The sequence below is a fragment of the Arachis hypogaea genome, chromosome 1 (assembly GCF_003086295.3).
Source record: "Arachis hypogaea cultivar Tifrunner chromosome 1, arahy.Tifrunner.gnm2.J5K5, whole genome shotgun sequence".
NCBI classification, from domain to species: Eukaryota; Viridiplantae; Streptophyta; class Magnoliopsida; order Fabales; family Fabaceae; genus Arachis; species Arachis hypogaea.
In genome coordinates this window covers 99,564,896-99,586,822 of record NC_092036.1, presented here as the reverse complement: position 1 = coordinate 99,586,822, position 21,927 = coordinate 99,564,896, and the positions used below count along the sequence as shown (strand labels likewise).

Genomic DNA, 21,927 nt, shown 5'->3' with positions numbered 1-21,927 from the left:
TGAGAAAATTGTGACCAGAGAGAAAATCGGAGTTCTCTCACAGTCTCAAAACTAATTTCATTGAATTGGGTTTCTAACTAATTTTTACAGCTGGCTACAACTCTTAAATAACAACAATTAGCCTCCTAACTAACTATTATTTACAACTAACTCAGCTACTAACTATTCTAACAAATTAACTCTACATGCTTTCTCATGTAACAGTAAACAAAAAAGAAAAATAAATAAATTAAGAACAATATTATCTTGACATATAGTAGTATTGTTATTTATTTAATGAAATCTTAAATTATTTTTTACTTCAGCAATTTCGGTTATATCTTTTGGAGAACAACTGGAGAGAAATACCAGTACAAGAAAATTTTTCAAGTTCATATAATTTTAGTATTTTAAATTCCCGATTAATTCAATTGAATCGGTTAATCAAGTCTGATTTTTAGAATCTTAAAAAATACACACAAAATAACTTGATTTATAATTTAATTCCATTGAAAACTGATGTAAAAATTACATACAATACATCGCTCAATAATATACTCAAATGTACAAATAATTTAAAGTTTTAAAAGACACACTAAAAATTCTTTTAATAAAATTTCAATAATTCATAAAAGTTAATCGAATGAAAGGTCATAGATCCAAGTGATAGAAAATATTAAAAATTGCTATAAAGATGATAATTAATTATGATCGGATGAAAAAAAATAAAAGAAGAAAACGAAAAAAAAAGACAATATAAATTAATAATTTTAAAAATAAAAATAAAATTAAAAATAATTTAAAAAATTAAATATAAAATTAAAAAAATAAATATTTTTTTATTAAAATTATGCATGAAGATAACGAATATTTTGTTTCAAATTAAATATTATAAAAAAATAAAATTAATAATACTTATAAATAATTAATTTGTACTTAACGTTTATAAATATTTATTTCTATTTTGTTACACATAATTTTTTTAATATATTATTTGATTCAAATTTATAAATTTTTATACATTCTAAAGTTAAATAAATATTAAAATTTTTATATGATTTTAAATATTTTTTATTTTTAATTTTTAAATTATTCCATCAAATTTATAATTTTAAAAAGAAAAATAGATAAAAGTACACTCGAATTTTCACACGGTGGATAGATGTACTCTTCAATTTTTTAATGAATAATTTGCACACACGAATATAAAATTCCGTTGTTAATTCTACCCTTCCGTGGTCTGAGTAATTTTTTCGGCAGTGATAGAAATCAGGTGACACAGTATTGTGTGATGTGGCTAATTTGGGGTGACACAGTAGAAAATAGAATTATTACATTATTAAATTTATTGAAATAAATATAAGAAAATGGCACAATAGAACCACCGTTCATCCTCTTCCTTCTCCAATTCCTTTGAACACTAAGAACCCTAACACAGGGTGAAAAAAATTCTTCCTTCATTCTCTTCATTTTCCTCTGTACATCTTCTTCCTATCTGTCGTAATAGGGGTTTTGTAAACTCTAATGTATCAAGATGTAACACTCCCAACGAAGGAAGAATATACCTCATGCTTGTGCTAGTGGTTGTGGTGGCTCGTCTTCTACCCCAAAAAATAGAAAGAAGAAGAAGTTTGACTATAACCATGACAAGTGTCTGCATGGACTTGACGCAGTGGTGCTTGAGTAGTGGAACCGCGAAAGATTGCTTCTTCATTGAGGCATGTGAATTTTGATTTTGTTTATGAATAAGAGGAATCAGACTCCACACAAGGAACAAAGATCTTTGATACCTCATTCCTTTCTTCTTGCACAAACTTTTGACCAATTGGTGCTGGCCTCTTATACGATGCTCTTACCTTCTTGCTGGGAACTATTAGGAGGTGGGACTTCTGATTCACTTTTCCTGTTGGGTCGTGTTTTGGTTGACATTTGGAATTTTGGGTTGTGGTATTGATTGGGTTGTAGGAGTAGGATTGGGAGATGCTGGCTTATGAGTTTGATTGCAACTTTGGTTAGTTTTTTTTCACCCTGTATTAGGATTTGAAGGAATTGGAGAAGGAATAGGATGAACAGTGATTTAATTATGCCCTTTTTCTTATAAATATTTCAACAAAATTCATAATGTAATATTTCTATTTTTCACTGTGTCCCCCCAAATTAGCCACATCACACAATACCGTGCCACCTAGCCTCCACCACCACTTTAAAAATTACTCAGGCTACGGAAGGGTAGAATTGACAACGAAATTTTATATTCGTATGTGCAAATGACTTATTAAAAAATTGAGGAGTACATCTGTCCACCGTGTGAAAATTCGGGTGTACTTTTGTCTATTTTTCCTTTTAAAAATAAAAATATAAAAATTAAGTTAATATATATATATATATATATATATAGAGAGAGAGAGAGAGAATAAGTAGATATTCGAAACCCTGGTTGCTCGTCAACAGCCCCATTTTTCATCTTTTAACTTTCTAGTGCTTTACCCTAATCCTAGCTTTTTGCTGCCGCAGCACCACCGATCTCGTTTGATCGGAGAGAGTGATGGCGGAATTGGATGCTGCTGAGTCAAAAAGACGAAAAACTGAGCAGGTTGAAATGGCGAAGGAAGCGTGCCTTTGCCTTGTGACATATAAAAAGTTGATCGTGATCAAACTGAGCAATTTAAAGGAAGAAGTTGATGTCATAGATTGGACTTGTTTACCTCCACCACGGTTCGAGTTGTGTTTGGATCTTCCAGAGCCTGATATGTGTCCCTTCGAGTTCGACTCCAAGATCTATATGGCGCCGTCCAGCCTGCCGCCTGAAATTCACAGAAGCAAATCCATTTCCATGGCGAATCTGGTCCCCTGGCCAATCTTCGAAATCAAATTTGAGGAGGGAAGATTTGCGCGTACGGGATCACTGGATGGTGCACCCTTTCCTTTTGACGAATCATACATCGCAAACACGCCAGGCTCAGGCGATGTTTACTTCTATATAAATCTGAAACCACGGGTCAAAGATTCATCTGGATTTTATGTTCTTTGTTCTGGTTCTAGAGTTTGGAAACCGTTAATGGCTCCTCCGGCTATTAGCTTCGAGCCACTTGTCGACAATACCATCTTCGTCCTCGACAACAACCTCTTTTTTTTATCGTCCACTGAGAGTGACTCTTGTTTGGCCCGCTTCGACCCCATAAAAGAGACTTGGATGGATAAGTCTGCCGCTGATAACAATCTTTCGAACTTCCTACAGGGTAGGCTCATTAGCGGTGATGACCACTGTTGTGTTACTTATTCCCCACACATTTCTGTGTCCCTTCCGGGTCTTGGCAGCAGCAACTACACCATTTGCCTTACACATGAGTATGTGATGAAATCTCCTCATACACATTTGGACAAGGTCCTTGCCATTCTCGTTAACCACCAGAATGGCCTAGTCGCATTATACCAATACCTTGATGTGGGTTTTGAGGGTATTCAACCTCCAATGGAAGAATCGGAAGAACCGGGCAGATTCAATTTTGTTGACCTTGGCAACGGGAAGCTGTGTGCAATACACTCTGCAGAGCTGTTGCATTTTGAACCGGATTCATCCAAGCAATGCATCTCAGTTTTCACACTGTCCATGTTGAAGGACGTTGCAGCATTGCAACTTGACAGTGGGGCTCCTCCCATGGAGCAAGATTTCTTACAAGTGACTGTCCATAGGAAGAGTGTCTTCACCATGGAGAACTGTGGGCTTACTAATTATATGCGCCATGCGTTTGTTTGGCCACCTACTAAGGGAGGAAGATTTCAGCACAGGACAACTCCGTTTTAGTAACATTTCTTGTGGCTTATTATCATCCTTAGTCATTTTCAATAGGATTATGAATGAACAATGAATTAAATATTAATGTCTATATGAATATGATATTGCTTGAGTTGTGTCTATATTCTCTTTAGCTCATACAAAACTTTTTGAGATATTTGCATTATTGCTGTTGATCATATTAAATGATCAACTCACTGCTTTTTACAACTAATAGCCCGCACATATTATGTCAAAAGAAACATTTTGAAGTTTCACATAAAGTTAGAATGGTTCTTGTTTGAAAAATTTAGTTTAAATTTTTTATTTGAGTCATATTTATAATATTATCGATTGATTACTTTATTGATTGAGTCCTGCTAGGGAGCCAATGGACTATTTGTACAATGTGTATAATGGACTATTGAGTTAAAAATGAACATCACCCATATGGTTTCCATCCGAATACTAGGGATAATAAACATCTCAGTCACTTATCCCAAAAGTTTAACCTGATTTTGGGATTCACCAAAGATCAAACTCTTGACCTTTCGGATCTCAAGCTCTAATATCATGTCATGATACTACTCATCCCAAAAGTTTCAGCTGATAGAAAAAGGTAACACTAATGATTATATCTCTAATACTCTCTAAACCTCTATTGTATGCTTAGGTCATTGGCTCCCTATACTTTCTCTTATTGATTAGATTAAGAAAATAAGAAAATAATAAGAATGATGATGAAGGGAAAATAATCTTCAGTCTGGGTTACAAAAATTCAAATCAAGTTTCTAAATGATTAAAGAATAATATTATTTTTATAATGTCATTCTGTATGAATTTAGGGAGAAAAGTAACATTATCAGAATAGGTCATGTTCCTAAACAAAATAAGCCAATGTGTGGTTGTCAGTTTTAACTGAAGTGCTATAAAGGGGTTCTATGAGTCTATTCTTTCAAGAGATGATTATTTCTACAAAATATAATGATACATGCATATGGAGTAAAGAAATTTACAACTCTCATTCATATATGATAATGTCATACTCTGTACAGAGCCCCAAACTAAAACAAAACATAGGGGAGCAAAAATTTAAGAACAAGAAGTGGAAACCTAAAATCTAATGGGTGACTTTATCAACATTTTCTTCCAATACATATTTCACATATTCAAACCATTATCTCCAGTACAAGTAACATAGTTTAGTGTAGCCAGTTCTACTCAATCTATTATTTGTTGTACAATGGATTTCAGCTTCAAAACGGCATTTGTGTCATTACAGGTGAATTCCCCATGTAAGCACATCTGGTTAATACTACAGGGAAACTTCTGCATGTAGTCAACATTTAAGTTCCTATTCACTTGCCACTGGCCATGTATCTGTGAAAATGGAAATTCATTTTGCATATCTCACAAGTCATGACCGAGAGGGCCGTTTCCGGTCAGGATGATGTTCCGACTTCCGACCTATCCACGTTATCACATCTTTTGACAAACTGGTCAAGAGTTCTCTGCTTTGAAGGCCTATGCTCAATAGTAGTACGCTTTGCAGGGATACTCAATGGCTGATTATTTGACACAGCTAAGGTGTTCTCATGGGCATCTCATCTGATTTTTCAATAACTAAAATTCAGAATGGTTCCTCAAAAACATCAAAAAGTAACTTTCAAATACTGCTTGAGTATAGATCTTGACAAAATATAAATATAAACCAGAATTAAAACCTTGAAACTAAGCATTATGTACATTTTGCATTACATATGATAGTTCAAGAAGATGTAGAAATGTACCTGCCCCAAATTATCCAGTTTGAATTGCACCATCCCTAAGGCGTAAAAATTTAATCATCAATACATAATAAATGTTAAGTAAATGCTATACCAAGCAGCGAAAGATTGCAGAAACAATAGAACCTACCAAATGATGTCATCAACCGTATCATTTGCCAACTAGTATATATTTACTGATGAGACATGTAAACAAGAACTAACTAGACAAAAAATGGAAGAGCACATGTTGTCTTTACTACTCAAAAATTTAGATATGAGAGTTCTTTTCATTTAAGATTATCTGTTTTCTTAATGTTGTCATGCAACTAGTAACAACTCTCTCCTTTCTACTTAATGAGTGTAAGAATACCTGACCAATTCTATGAGCACGATCTTTGGCCTGAATTAGGTCACCTGGAGTCCAGGATTGTTCTGTAAAGATAACTGAGCTTGCAGCTGTAACACCCTACCATACAGAGTCTTATGCTTAAGTCATAATTCAGAGATGGCAAGGTATTACGAACTCTAAAATAAAAATTTAGTACGTATAGTAGTATGAATGATTGATTATAACTAGGAACCTTTGTAGAAAAAGGGGTAAACAAAAATCGCAACTCGAAAGCGCAACACTCCGATCGATAACGTAACGAACAAGGATAACCAACGCGAGATTATATATATACAAAGGAGTGTCAAAAACAGGAATATCAAGGCTCAAAATCCGGCTGCGAAGATAACCGGTCCGAGCATAGCAATATATACATATGATAAAGATAAGGAAAACCCCAAAGGGACACAAATACATAAAACCTATTCTCCAAAATCTCTCATAAGAGGAGTCATCACAGTTTGTATTATTTAATGGAGATAAAAGTATCTAGGCAAAACATATAAACTAAAACAGAGTCCCCAAGAACAAGGAATCTTCGCAAATTTAAAAGTCTCCAGCATGCCTCAGCGGGAAACCACATGTCCTGTATCTGAAAACCACAAAATCCGCATGGGTGAGAACCAGAGGTCCCCAGCATGGTAACAGCTTCCACATATATAATACATAATAATAGAGGAAAGCCGAAGGCAATCCTAGAACTTCCTCCAGATAATATCAAAGCTTATAAACAAGCTAAACCATATAAAGGCATCTGACTAAAGATTCTTCAGTCTAACTAACACTTCCCTTTCCAATTCCTTCAAACCTTCCAACCACCAGCAGGAGTATAATGTAGCAAACACAGTTATATCAAACAAGGAATATACAAATAGGAACAATTAAGGCATTTAGACAATTAGCAAGTAATATGTAGTCAAATAGGCAATCTCAAACAATTCACATAGTATGCATATGATGAATGCCTGTCCCTAGTGGCTGATGATATCATCTTGTCGGTTATAGAGCCAACCCAACAAGTCCTGGTAGCTAACCATTGGACTGTCCCTCTGTCACGCATCCCCAACTCGAGTTATACTCATCATAAACTTGATCATAAACATGATCCATATCCATCACCCTCACTGGTGAATATTTACGGGGGCGAGCTCATCCGGGTCTTTCACAGTGCCCGGCCACACTTATGACATAGGGTCAACAGAGTATCAAGTCTCAACCTGGAGCACGTGGTGGCTAGCCACTGCTACTACCCAGGGAAACTCGTATCTCAGATAGTGGAAGTGCAATTCATAATTATCAATAATTCAGCAAATACATGCATGGATTCTCATCCATGGATCAACATCCATATCAGCCATCCGGCTCACGGTTCAGTCCAGAACCAGCCAATATTCATATCATACACAGCCATTCCGGCTCACGGTTAAATCCATAACCAGCCACCCGGCTCACGGTTAAATCCATAACCAGCCGTTTCATTAACAATTACAGCCTTTCGGCCCATGGCATAACAAGCACTTCCACCACCATCCTCCGCATCTCACATAATCATCTTTGATCCTCATTGATCATTCATTTTTCCCTTCCTTCACTCGCAAGTTACCTCATTCACTAGCCCTTCTTCTCATAGCTAGACATATCATAATGATTTAAGACATAAGTGGTGAGATCGGAGGCTTAGAAGTATGAGATTTGGCTTTTAAAACTCAAAAATCAACTTTGGGATGAAAACAGGGCCACGCGTACGCGCACTCCACGCGCACGCGTGGATGGCCTCAAAAACTCATCGACGCGCAAGCGTCATGCACGCTAACGCGTGGATTAAAAATTTTCCAATCGACACGCACGCGTCAACCACGCGTACGCGTGGGTGTTCTCGTGCCCCAGGCACAACACTGGCACAGTCCTGGCATAACTCTCTGGAAAATGGCTGGGCATTGGGTGCAGCACAATCGGTGCGCCCGCGCACATCACGCGTACGCGTGGATGGCATTTTCTGGAAGATCGGCGCGTACGCGCCAGGTGCGCCCACGCGCAAGGGGTCATTCTGCTAAAAGTTTTCTAAGTTAAAAGCTGCAGAATTCACAGATTTAAACCCCAATCTTCCGACGGACATAACTTCCTCATTTTAAATCGTTTTTCACCCGTTCTTCGAACGGCATGGACTTCCCGGATCCAATTTGATTTCTAAACAGATTTGGCACAAAACGGAGATTCGTAGTCCAAGTTATGTCCCACCAAAGTATGCACAAAAACCATATTTTTCATACAAAACCGCAAAGTGCCATTTTCAAAACAAGCCATTTTCAACTCTTTTCAAAATCAATCAAAACATGCCAATTTCATCCCTTTTTTTTGAAATCAATCAAAATATATCAAATTCAACATCAAGCCTCCTCAACTCACACATTGACACTTTACCACAATTTACAAAGTCACTATCTCATCATTTTAACCCACTTCACCCAAGTGGCTCAAACCCAAACACATTGACATATCATATACTCTTTCTCATGCCAATTTCAACAACACCAATTCCAATAAATCATTATTGTACACAATCAACATCATACTCACCATCAACATGGTTCAACCCACAATTCAACCATAACCAATCATCAAGCATATATCACAACATGCATATTTCTCATACACCATACCACCAAGGCATCAATAATAATCATCACATATATGACCACATCATATATACATCAACCATTCAACAACATCAACCATTCAATGCCTATCTTAGGGCCTCTAGTCTAAGTATTTCCTACCACATTACATATTAGATACGGGAAACCGAAACCATACCTTAGCCGATTTCCCAAGCTCAACCGGAGCACTTCCAAACCATTTATCCACAAGCTCTCAAGGCCTCAAAACCTCCAAGAACAGATTTTTCACCACCAAACCCTTTCCAAGCTTTTCAAAATCCCCTATCAAGCTCCAATATCCACACATACACAACCTAAGCCACAACCATCATACCCATACACAACATCTCAATACCCAAACATCATAGAACAACAAAATTACACTAGGGTTGAGAATTTTACCACACCCAAGGTCTAAGGAGACAAGATTAACCTTCTCCTTCAAGAGGGTTGGGTCCTATAACATCAAAGAGCCTAAAATCTCAACATTTTTGCTCATAAAACTCGAAAACAAGGCTGGAATTTTGAAGAGAAAAACGTGGCTTACCTCAAGATTAATTGTATGGGTTTTGTAGAGCTCTCCGCAGTGAACGCGTGGCCGTAAACGGAGCAGCAATCGGAGCTCTAGATCAAAAGTTATGGTGGTTTGAAGATCAAGTGAGAGAAAGAACTTGAGAGAGTGTTCTTCCTCCCCTCTCTTCAATTTTCAGCGTGAAATGAGTGTTGTGAGGAGAGAGAGTGCTGAAAACTAGGGTTTTGGTTTAGTTATGTTGGGCCAAGGGCCCACTTTGGGTCCGGTTGGCCCGGTTTGGCCCGTTCGGTCCAATCTTGGTCCGAATTCTATAAAATTGGTACCAAAATTCTCGTCTCGATCTTCTCTATCACATTTAGCCATAAAAATCACATTTTAGGCTTTCTAGAATAAATTCTCATTTATGGGTTAATTAGTCGTTAATTAACCGGGTTTTACATTCTACCCACCTAATTGGGAATTTTGCCCACAAAATTCAAATACAATTACCTGAGAATAAGTGCGGATAATCCGTTCGCATCTCCAACTCAAGTTCCCAAGTGTGTTCCCAAGTGTGTTCCTCAACACCGCCTCGACTCCAAGCCACTTTGACTAATGAAACCTCTTTTCCACGCAACCGTTTAATACTAGTATCATCAATTCTGACTGGAGCCACTGGAAGCGTCAAATCTTCCCTTAACTGAACCGACTCAGGTTCTAACACATGGCTAGCATTAGGAGTGTACTTCCGAAGCTGCAACACGTGAAACACGTCGTGCAGGTTCGAAAAATGAGGTGGTAGAGCCATCCGATACGCCACCGGTCCAATCCTCTCCAGGATCTGAAATGGACCAATGTATCGAGGATTCAATTTCTTTGCTTTAATCGCCCTACCTACTCCCGTGGTCGGAGTAACCTTAAGGAAAATATGGTCTCCTTCCTCAAATTCTAAGGGCTTTTGCCTCTGATCGGCGTAACTCTTTTGACGACTCTGCACCGTAAGCATCCTATCTCGGATTTTCTTGACTTGTCCAGTGGTCTCAGCTATCATTTCCGGCCCCAACAAGCTTTTCTCTCCAATTTCATACCAACATAGCGGAGATTGACATTTCCTTCCATACAAGGCCTCATACGGAGTCATTCCGATGCTCGCATGATAACTATTATTGTATGCAAACTCCACTAATGGCATATACCGATCCCAACTCGCCGGTTGGTCCAAAACACAAGCTCTCAACATATCCTCTAGTGTTTGGATCGTCCTCTCGGATTGACCATCTGTTTGAGGATGGTAAGCCGTGCTCAAGCTTAATCGGGTTCCAAAAGCTTTTAGAAATGCACCCTAAAACCTTGAAGTGAAACGAGGATCTCTATCAGAGATTATAGTAGCAGGTACACCATGAAGTCTCACAATCTCCTTTATGTATAACCGTGCTAGCTCCTCAAGGGTGTAGGTCATCCGAATGGGTAAAACGTGAGCTGACTTCGTCAGTCGGTCCACAATCACCCAAATAGCATCAAAACCAGCCCTAGTCCTTGGCAATCCCGACACAAAGTCCATTGCAATACTTTCCCACTTCCATTGTGGAATCTCTAAGGGTTGTAACATCCCGGAAGGTCTTTGATGTTCAATCTTTACCTTTTGACAAGTTAGGCACTTTGATACATATTCTGCCACATCATTCTTCATACCCGGCCACCAAAACATCGCCTTTAAATCATGGCACATCTTAGTACTTCCCGGGTGAATGGAAAATCTGCTTTTGTGTGCCTCCTTTAAAATATCTTGCCTCAAAGTGCCAACATCTGGCACAATGATCCTACCCTTGAATCTCCATAACCCATCTTTTTCTTCCGACACTCTCCACTGTTTTCCGTGCTCAATAGCCGGTAACACCTTCCATAACGCTTCATCATTTTGATGGGCCTTTAGGAGTTCGGACTTAAAGTCACTTGAGATTTCTAATCGGCTCAAAAACAAAGTTCCGGATACTTCTCGAGCACCAATTTTCAGACTCTCTAATCCCTTGAGCAACTTCTCCTCTTGAAGCATCATCCAAGCCGCATATAATGACTTCCGACTTAATGCATCCGCCACTACGTTCGCCTTTCCCGGATGGTAATGCAACTCAAAGTCGTAGTCTTTCAACAATTCCATCCACCTTCTCTGCCTCATATTAAGCTCTTTCTGATCAAAGAGGTACTTCAAGCTCTTATGATCAGAGAAAACTTGGAACTTAACCCCAGAGAGGTAATGCCTCCACGCCTTCAAGGCAAACACAACCGCAGCGAGTTCCAAATCGTGCGTAGGGTAACTAACTTCATGAGGTCTCAACTGTCGTGAGGCATACGCCACCACATTATGATGCTGCATCAGCACGCACCCTAGACCCTTCAATGAGGCATCACAATATACCTCAAATGGCTCATTCGGCTCAGGTAACAGTAACACAGGTGCAGTGGTTAACTTTTTCTTCAATATCTGAAAGCTCTCCTCGCATTCAGGAGTCCAAACAAACGGAGTGTCTTTGCGAGTTAACTTTGTCATTGGCAACGCTATCTGTGAAAAGCCCTTGATAAACCTTCGGTAATAGCCAGCTAAACCCAGAAAACTCCTTATCTCTGTTACAGTGGTTGGTTGCTTCCAATCCATCACAGCCTCCACCTTAGTTGGATCTACGGCTATTCCCTTCTTACTCACCACGTGACCCAAAAACTTCACCTCACTCTTCCAAAACTCACACTTAGATAGTTTTGCATAAAGTTTCTTCTCCTTTAGAATCTGCAACACGGTCCTCAAGTGTTCCGCATGCTCTTCTTCAGTCTTGGAATAAATCAGTATGTCGTCAATGAAGACAACAACAAATTTATCCAGAAACGGACGGAAAACTCTATTCATGTAATCCATGAATACCGCAAGAGCGTTCGTCAACCCAAAGGACATTACAGTGTACTCGTAATGACCATAACGAGTCCTAAAAGCGATCTTAGGGATATCCTCACCCCTCACCCTTATCTAGTGATAACTGGATCACAAATCGATCTTGGAGAAAACCCCAGCCCTTTGTAACTGATCCATGAGATCATCAATTCTCAGCAATGGGTACTTATTCTTTATTGTGACCTTGTTCAACTGTCTGTAATCCACACAGAGCTGCATACTCCCATCCTTCTTCTTCACTAGTAACACTGGAGCACCCCACGGAGAGACACTTGGTCGTATAAAATTCTTTCCCAACAAATCCTCTAACTGAGACTTTAGCTCGTTCATCTCTAACGGTGACATCCTATAAGGAGCACTTGAGATTGGGCCTGTCCCAGGCACCAATTCAATAGCAAACTCAACCTCTCGGTTAGGTGGAAACTCATCAATATCATTGGGAAACACTTCCAGAAACTCACACACAATCGGAATCTGCTCCAACCTTTGATCATCACCCGAAACGCCCGCGGTTAACAACAGGATACCCTGACATTCGGTTCCGGAACAGTTCACCATCATTGAATTCAAGTAATAATTATTCACCACGATCGGCCCTTCTGTATCTTCCGGTATAAAGTACACCGACTTTGTAGAACAATCAAGCAGAACATGGTTCTTAGATAACCAGTCCAATCCCAAGATAAGATCAAGACCGATCATCGGCAAGCAGATTAAATTATGAACAAAATCACGCTGCTTGAACCTAAAGAAAACTTCCGGGCATCCTAGCCTAGTTACTGTGGCTTCATGGGTAGCATTGTACACTCTTAGATCATAACCTAAGGTTACAATCTTCAACCCTAACTCATGGGCTTTCTCAAATGCAATGAATGAATGCGATGCTCCCGAATCAAATAAAGCATTTAAAGTTTGACCAGCTATTTCACAGTTACCTCGAATGAGCGTCTCAGATCCCTCAGCACCTATAGCTAAAGTGGTGAACACCCGACCAGTCTGTTGTGCCTTTCCAGCACCTTGTTTCTGCTTCTCGGGGCAGCTTGCGACTTTATGCCCCGCTTTTCCACAATTGTAGCACAAGCCCCATCCGGCCTTGCATGGTGCTCCTGGGTGGTGACTTCCACACCTAGTACAAGCTTGATCATTCTGAGGTTGCTTCCCAAACTTCTTCCCTTGGAAATTGTTGTTGTTTTTGGGCCTCCTGAAAGAGCTTCCCCTCTTGAAAGACAGACCTCTAGGTGCAAAGCTCTTCCCTCGGTTCTGTGGGAATGAACCCTTGTGAATCCCTTTCTCGGCGGTTGCCCTTTTCACACACTCTTTAGCAACCCTACACTTGTTCACTAATTCGGAGAAAGTCCTAATCTCCATTGGTCCCACTGAACTGAAGATATCACTCCGGAGTCCTCCTTCATACTTAACACACTTCCATTCCTCATATTCCACCGGAGTCCCTTGGCACATACGAGAGAACCTGAACAGCTCCTCAAACTTGTCAGTATACTCTGATATGGACATAGTACCCTGCTTCAGCTGTAACAATTCAAGTTCCTTAGCCGTCCTAGCAGAAGTCGGAAAGTACTTCTTATAGAACTCTTCTTGGAAGACATTCCAAGTGATATAGTCATCACCCTGCTGCAGAAGACGTCGGATGCCTTGCCACCAATGCGACGCTTCACCTGTGAGCATATAGGTAGCAAACTCGACACGCTGCCCTTCAGGTACCACTTGTGCTTGCAATGCTCGCTCTATAGCCTGAAACCATGTATCAGCCTCAGTCGGGCTAGTAGTTCCCTTGAACTTAGGTGGATTAACCTTCAAAAAGTTTGCTAGTGTCATCGGGCCCTGAACTCCACCTCCATCATTACCATGGTTGTTCATCTGTTGACCAAGAGCCTCAGCAGTGGCTTGCATAGCAACAGCCATGTTCTCCAACGCAATCATAAAGTTCACCGGGTCATTAGGGTTATTCTCTGGTGCACGAGCATTCGTACGACCTCTCGCACTACCTCTACCGCGTCCACGAGGGCGCCATCTGGTTCCTATACACACCAAACAATCGATATTAAGTTGATCAGTCTCAATATCGGAAGTCTAGTGCTTCAAAGTCCCAAATGCATGCTCATGAACGTTTATGCCAATTATATCAAGCAGATATACTAATAGCACATAACACACATACAGAGAATGCACAGAAGCATAGTCAGTCCATCCCTCAGGCTCTACAGGAACGAACTGCTCTGATACCATAATGTAACACCCTACCATACAGAGTCTTATGCTTAAGTCATAATTCAGAGATGGCAAGGTATTACGACCTCTAAAATAAAAATTTAGTACGTATAGTAGTATGAATGATTGATTATAACTAGGAGCCTTTGTAGAAAAAGGGGTAAACAAAAATCGCAACTCGAAAGCGCAACACTCCGATCGATAACGTAACGAACAAGGATAACCAAAGTGAGATTATATATATACAAAGGAGTATCGAAAACAGGAATATCAAAGCTCAAAATCCGGCTGCGAAGATAACCGGTCCGAGCATAGCAATATATACATATGATAAAGATAAGGAAAACTCCAAAGGAAACCCCAAAGGGACACAAATACATAAAACCTATTCTCCAAAATCTCTCATAAGAGGAGTCATCACAGTTTGTATTATTTAATGGAGATAAAAGTATCTAGGCAAAACATATAAACTAAAACAGAGTCCCCAAGAACAAGGAATCTTCGCAAATCTAGAAGTCTCCAGCATGCCTCAGCGGGAAACCACACGTCCTGTATCTGAAAACCACAAAATTCGCATGGGTGAGAACCAGAGGTCCCCAGCATGGTAACAGCTTCCACATATATAATACATAATAATAGAGGAAAGCCGAAGGCAATCCTAGAACTTCCTCCAGATAATATCAAAGCTTATAAACAAGCTAAACCATATAAAGGCATCTGACTAAAGATTCTTCAGTCTAACTAACACTTCCCTTTCCAATTCCTTCAAACCTCCCAACCACCAGCAGGAGTATAATGTAGCAAACACAGTTATATCAAACAAGGAATATACAAATAGGAACAATTAAGGCATTTAGACAATTAGCAAGTAATATGTAGTCAAATAGGCAATCTCAAACAATTCACATAGTATGCATATGATGAATGCCTGTCCCTAGTGGCTGATGATATCATCTTGTCGGTTATAGAGCCAACCCGACAAGTCCTGGTAGCTAACCATTGGACTGTCCCTCTGTCATGCATCCCCAACTCGAGTTATACTCATCATAAACTTGATCATAAACATGATCCATATCCATCACCCTCACTGGTGAATATTTACGGGGGCGAGCTCATCCGGGTCTTTCACAGTGCCCGGCCACACTTATGACATAGGGTCAACAGAGTATCAAGTCTCAACCTGGAGCACGTGGTGGCTAGCCACTGCTACTACCCAGGGAAACTCGTATCTCAGATAGTGGAAGTGCAATTCATAATTATCAATAATTCAGCATATACATGCATGAATTCTCATCCATGGATCAACATCCATATCAGCCATCCGGCTCACGGTTCAGTCTAGAACCAGCCAATATTCATATCATACACAGCCATTCCGGCTCACGGTTAAATCCATAACCAGCCACCCGGCTCACGGTTAAATCCATAACCAGCCGTTTCATTAACAATTACAGCCTTTCGGCCCATGGCATAACAAGCACTTCCACCACCATCCTCCGCATCTCACATAATCATCTTTGATCCTCATTGATCATTCATTTTTCCCTTCCTTCACTCGCAAGTTACCTCATTCACTAGCCCTTCTTCTCATAGCTAGACATATCATAATGATTTAAGACATAAGTGGTGAGATCGGAGGCTTAGAAGTATGAGATTTGGCTTTTAAAACTCAAAAATCAACTTTGGGATGAAAACAGGGCCACGCGTACGCGCACTCCACGCGCACGCGTGGATGGCCTCAAAAACTCATCGACGCGCAAGCGTCATGCACGCTAACGCGTGGATTAAAAATTTTCCAATCGACGCGAACGCGTCAACCACGCGTACGCGTGGGTGTTCTCGTGCCCCAGGCACAACACTGGCACAGTCCTGGCATAACTCTCTGGAAAATGGCTGGGCATTGGGTGCAGAACAATCGGTGCGCCCGCGCACATCACGCGTACGCGTGGATGGCATTTTCTGGAAGATCGGCGCGTACGCGCCAGGTGCGCCCACGCGCAAGGGGTCATTCTGCTAAAAGTTTTCTAAGTTAAAAGCTGCAGAATTCACAGATTTAAACCCCAATCTTCCGACGGACATAACTTCCTCATTTTAAATCGTTTTTCACCCGTTCTTCGAACGGCATGGACTTCCCGGATCCAATTTCATTTCTAAACAGATTTGGCACAAAACGGAGATCCGTAGTCCAAGTTATGTCCCACCAAAGTATGCACAAAAACCATATTTTTCATACAAAACCGCAAAGTGCCATTTTCAAAACAAGCCATTTTCAACTCTTTTCAAAATCAATCAAAACATGCCAATTTCATCCCTTTTCTTTGAAATCAATCAAAATATATCAAATTCAACATCAAGCCTCCTCAACTCACACATTGACACTTTACCACAATACAAAGTCACTATCTCATCATTTTAACCCACTTCACCCAAGTGGCTCAAACCCAAACACATTGACATATCATATACTCTTTCTCATGCCAATTTCAACAACACCAATTCCAATAAATCATTATTGTACACAATCAACATCATACTCACCATCAACATGGTTCAACCCACAATTCAACCATAACCAATCATCAAGCATATATCACAACATGCATATTTCTCATACACCATACCACCAAGGCATCAATAATAATCATCACATATATGACCACATCATATATACATCAACCATTCAACAACATCAACCATTCAATGCCTATCTTAAGGCCTCTAGTCTAAGTATTTCCTACCACATTACATATTAGATACGGGAAACTGAAACCATACCTTAGCCGATTTCCCAAGCTCAACCGGAGCACTTCCAAACCACTTATCCACAAGCTCTCAAGGCCTCAAAACCTCCAAGAACAGATTTTTCACCACCAAACCCTTTCCAAGCTTTTCAAAATCACCTATCAAGCTCCAATATCCACACATACACAACCTAAGCCACAACCATCATACCCATACACAACATCTCAATACCCAAACATCATAGAACAATAAAATTACACTAGGGTTGAGAATCTTACCACACCCAAGGTCCAAGGAGACAAGATTAACCTTCTCCTTCAAGAGAGTTGGGTCCTATAACATCAAAGAGCCCAAAATCTCAACATTTTTGCTCATAAAACTCGAAAACAAGGCTGGAATTTCGAAGAGAAAAATGTGGCTTACCTCAAGATTAATTGTATGGGTTTTGTAGAGCTCTCCGCGGTGAATGCGTGGCCACAAACGGAGCGGCAATCAGAGCTCTAGATCAAAAGTTATGGTGGTTTGAAGATCAAGTGAGAGAAAGAACTTGAGAGAGTGTTCTTCCTCCCCTCTCTTCAATTTTCAGCGTGAAATGAGTGTTGTGAGGAGAGAGAGTGCTGAAAACTAGGGTTTTGGTTTAGTTATGTTGGGCCAAGGGCCCACTTTGGGTCCGGTTGGCCCGGTTTGGCCCGTTCGGTCCAATCTTGGTCCGAATTCTATAAAATTGGTACCAAAATTCTTGTCTCGATCTCCTCTATCACATTTAGCCATAAAAATCACATTTTAGGCTTTCTAGAATAAATTCTCATTTATGGGTTAATTAGCTGTTAATTAACCGAGTTTTACAGCAGCAGTTAAAATTAATTCAACTCCTCCCGCTTTATAATGGATAGCTGCATGATAACGTGTCACATGAAATCATTATCTCAAGCACAAATACTAACCAAGACAACAGAAAAAATGCTTATAACAGAAACACATGGAAGAAATACACAACCAAAAATACCACCATAGTGCAGCTGCCTTGATATAATCCTTTTCCTGGAAATCTGTAGCCAATTTAATTCATTCAACTTATGGTCCTATACTAAGGGGTACCGATTGCAATAAAAGCAATTAGAAAAGACCAATTTAATCATGCATCATGCAAGCACACCAATCAAAGGAGATGGGTGAGAAACTAGAGAAGTTGAGAACCTAACTTGACTTTTTTATAGTACATACAGCTGCAGTCACTAAATTCTTTATTGACATTTTATTGCTTTGAAGCAGTGGAGGGGAGCAATACCTCAATGACAGTTCTGAGATATTCAAGAGCAGCAGGAATCTTGGCATCAGCAAAATTAGTATGTATCTGGAATCGAATATATCATTATTCAGTTTTGATCATATACCAGTCAAAATGATTTAAACTACTCCAATATTGGCCAAGGCCTGAGAAAATGTTGCAGTAAAAACTATAGACCTATCATAGTTCTAGGTAATAAGAAAAACTTCCAAACAACTTGTACAAGTCAAGATAATGTTCAGGGCTTCTTCCATGCAAACCTTGTTAATCATATTCTTTTCATTTAAGATTATCTGTTTTCTTAATGTTGTCATGCAACTAGTAACAACTCTCTCCTTTCTACTTAATGAGTGTAAGAATACCTGACCAATTCTATGAGCACGATCTTTGGCCTGAATTAGGTCACCTGGAGTCCAGGATTGTTCTGTAAAGATAACTGAGCTTGCAGCAGTTAAAATTAATTCAACTCCTCCCGCTTTATAATGGATAGCTGCATGATAACGTGTCACATAAAATCATTATCTCAAGCATAAATACTAACCAAGACAACAGAAAAAATGCTTATAACGGAAACACATGGAAGAAATACACAACCAAAAATACCACCATAGTGCAGCTGCCTTGATATAATCCTTTTCCGGGAAATCTGTAACCAATTGTTGCCTTGATGCAGCGGGTGTACCTCCATCATTCCGGATGCAACCCACTTTTTTCTTCTAGAAATTTTCAACAGTTTTGGTAAGTGCTATAATTTCCAATATAAAAAAATGAGTAAAATTGAACTGGTCTTCGCATCTATCATTGGCTGATGGTGCGCAAATATAAGAAACTTGCAACCTGCCGGAAGTGATCACAACATATTACACGTGATAATCACCGATAGCCCAAATGAAATAGAAAGATGGAAGCAAGAGGGAAAAAAATTGAAGCAATCAAACTTTCAAATTAAGCATACACAATGATTTGGGGGGCTGGAAGATGGATGAAATATAAGAATTAACACATAATCTAGTTTACAATTTGTGTTTATTTCGGTCACCACTCAGACAAGCCAACATTGACACCAATAATAGTTGTGGCATACGTATATTTTCACTACACTGGTCAGCCAATTTAATTCATTCAACTTATGGTCCTATACTAAGGGGCACCGATTGCAATAAAAGCAATTAGAAAAGACCAATTTAATCATGCATCATGCAAGCACACCAATCAAAGGAGATGGGTGAGAAACTTGAGAAGTTGAGAACCTAACTCGACTTTCTTATAGTACATACAGCTGCAGTCACTAAATTCTTTATTGACATTTTATTGCTTTGAAGCAGTGGAGGGGAGCAATACCTCAATGACAGTTCTGAGATATTCAAGAGCAGCAGGAATCTTGGCATCAGTAGAATTAGTATATATCAGGAATCGAATATATCATGATTCAGTTTTGATCATATACCAGTCAAAATGATTTAAACTACTCCAATATTGGCCAAGGCCTGAGAAAATGTTGCAGTAAAAACTATAGACCTATCATAGTTCTAGGTAATAAGAAAAACTTCCAAACAACTTGTACAAGTCAAGATAATGTTCAGGGCTTCTTCCATGCAAACCTTGTTAATCAGATTCTTTTGAGTAAATTTAACAGATTCAGACTCATCTTTTGATTTTGGCATCTTTTGATTTTGGCTTTTACCACCTCCAACTGCATAATAAAAAAAGCAACCAATATTGATTAGATTTTACCAAACCAAAGATGGAGAGCACATAATTCCATCTCCAAGTCAAATAATCTAATTTAAAAGTGGGAAACCACACCTTAAAAGCTAGCTGTTAAGGAGGAAAAACCACTCTTCTTATATGCAACATCAAGCATCTCATACTACTCGATGTAGGACTTTGAGCACCCATAATACCCAAGTCCCTAACAACTTACCACAATCTTACCAATAAAAATGGGTGAACAAATTTTTGAACCATTTTCAAAGTGGAAATTTTAGTAAAATACTCATAATCTAAACAACAATCACATAGTTCAAATAAATGAAATCCACATTCCACTTTTTTGAATATCAATAACCCTATAAAATGTAAATAGAAAATAATTTTATATGCCCAAAATTAGCATATTGTCAAGACATACAAAAATTCTGTTCCATAACTAGCTCAAACATAAATAACCAAAACTGCATGATGCTATACTAGTCTCGAGATATAGATGCAAAACAAAAATATGGATGGAATAATGCCAAAGTGACAAAGGCACAAGGACCATCAACATGGAAAAATATGTATTGCGAAACAAAAATTTACTTTGCTATAACAGCTACTATATGGATGGAATCCCAAACACTAGACCAGCTTCCCCCAAAGAAATTATATAAGCCAAGCTCGATTCTCATTAAGATAGAAAATAATAACATCAGTTTCCCAATTATAGAGAAAATGAAAATAGAAGAACTATTACCTGAACTTTATGATTAGATATTTCTCCTAGAACCTTCTCTGCTTCTGATAAGGAAGAAAGCGGGAACATCCATAACCTGCAGACTCTATTTTTCAAATAACTAAGCCCTCAAAATAGCCAATCCAAAAAACCGTGCTACAATGAACACATGCACTTATTACTGGGAAGGGGAGGGAGAGAGAGAGCCCTCAAAAGAGCCAATCCAGAAAACCGTGCTACGATGAACGCATGCACTTATTGTTGGGAGAGAGAGAGAGAGAGAGAGAGAGAGAGAGAGAGAGAGAGAGAGAGAAGCCTTCCTTTTGCATTCCAAGAAGCTCTAGGGATTCTCCAAAAAACAGAAATTATTACCTGCCAGAAACATAGCCCTATAAAGCATGAGTATGCAGGAACTTGTTCAAGGTGAAAGACATAGCCCTTAATTATGGAAAATTCAAATTTTTCAATAGAAATATAAAGTTCAATACTCTTGATGAAGTTAGCATGTGAAACCTGCAACATGCCCACTGGAATGAAGAAAAAGTTTGACAGAAAATTTCGACAGTTCTTTAGAAGGGTCATCTGGTTACATATAAAGCCAAAATCCAAAGCAAATGCCAATAGATCAACAAATGATATTTCAAAACCCGAAGAAATTACATCTAAGTTTATAACTATTATTTTTTGTTATGGTAGATAATTAGAATTAGAGACAAGTAATACAGCCATAAACAGTGACACTGAAACAAATGTTAAGGTTTTGAAAGAAAGAAGCATACTTTTTCCCTTGAGGCAAAGCGTCCACCTGGATTGCAATACAAACACACTATGAGTAGTTCTCCTTCCAGAAACTGAACCACAGGGTACAGAGAAGAATACTAAAGACTATAGTAGCAAACGTCTTTTGATTCTTTTGAGCATAATATTGAGCATTATACTGAGCTAAATTAAATTATTGTATGTGTTAAGTTGAACAAAATTACCTTATTTAACTCAATATTTATAATATCTAAATAAAAAAATATATATAATTTTATGTATATAATCTTTATAATTATATATTTATTACATCTAATATTATATATTTATATAAACAATAATTAATAAATATAAACAAAAGCCAAAATAGACAAATTATGACTTCTTTTAATTCCTAATTTTAGTACTAAATGTTTTGGTATATAATTAAGAATGCATAGGATGAACTAGTACAA

General features: G+C 38.8%; 1 protein-coding gene and 1 long non-coding RNA gene across 2 annotated transcripts in view; both read right to left on the bottom strand.

The window, feature by feature from the left end:
• LOC112702600 (uncharacterized) overlaps positions 1-21,572 on the bottom strand; it is a 123,566-nt gene extending 101,994 nt beyond the window's left edge. The window contains exon 1 of the mRNA XM_072202029.1: positions 21,493-21,572. The gene's annotated coding sequence lies outside the window, so the exon portion shown is untranslated. The remainder of the gene's footprint in view (positions 1-21,492) is intronic.
• On the bottom strand, positions 5,233-5,983 carry LOC112702399 (uncharacterized). Its single transcript, XR_003154058.2, has 3 exons — positions 5,894-5,983; positions 5,545-5,579; positions 5,233-5,362 (listed from the first exon to the last, which is right to left on the bottom strand). It is a non-coding gene; the product is annotated as an uncharacterized lncRNA (long non-coding RNA).
• Positions 21,573-21,927: the final 355 nt, after the last annotated feature.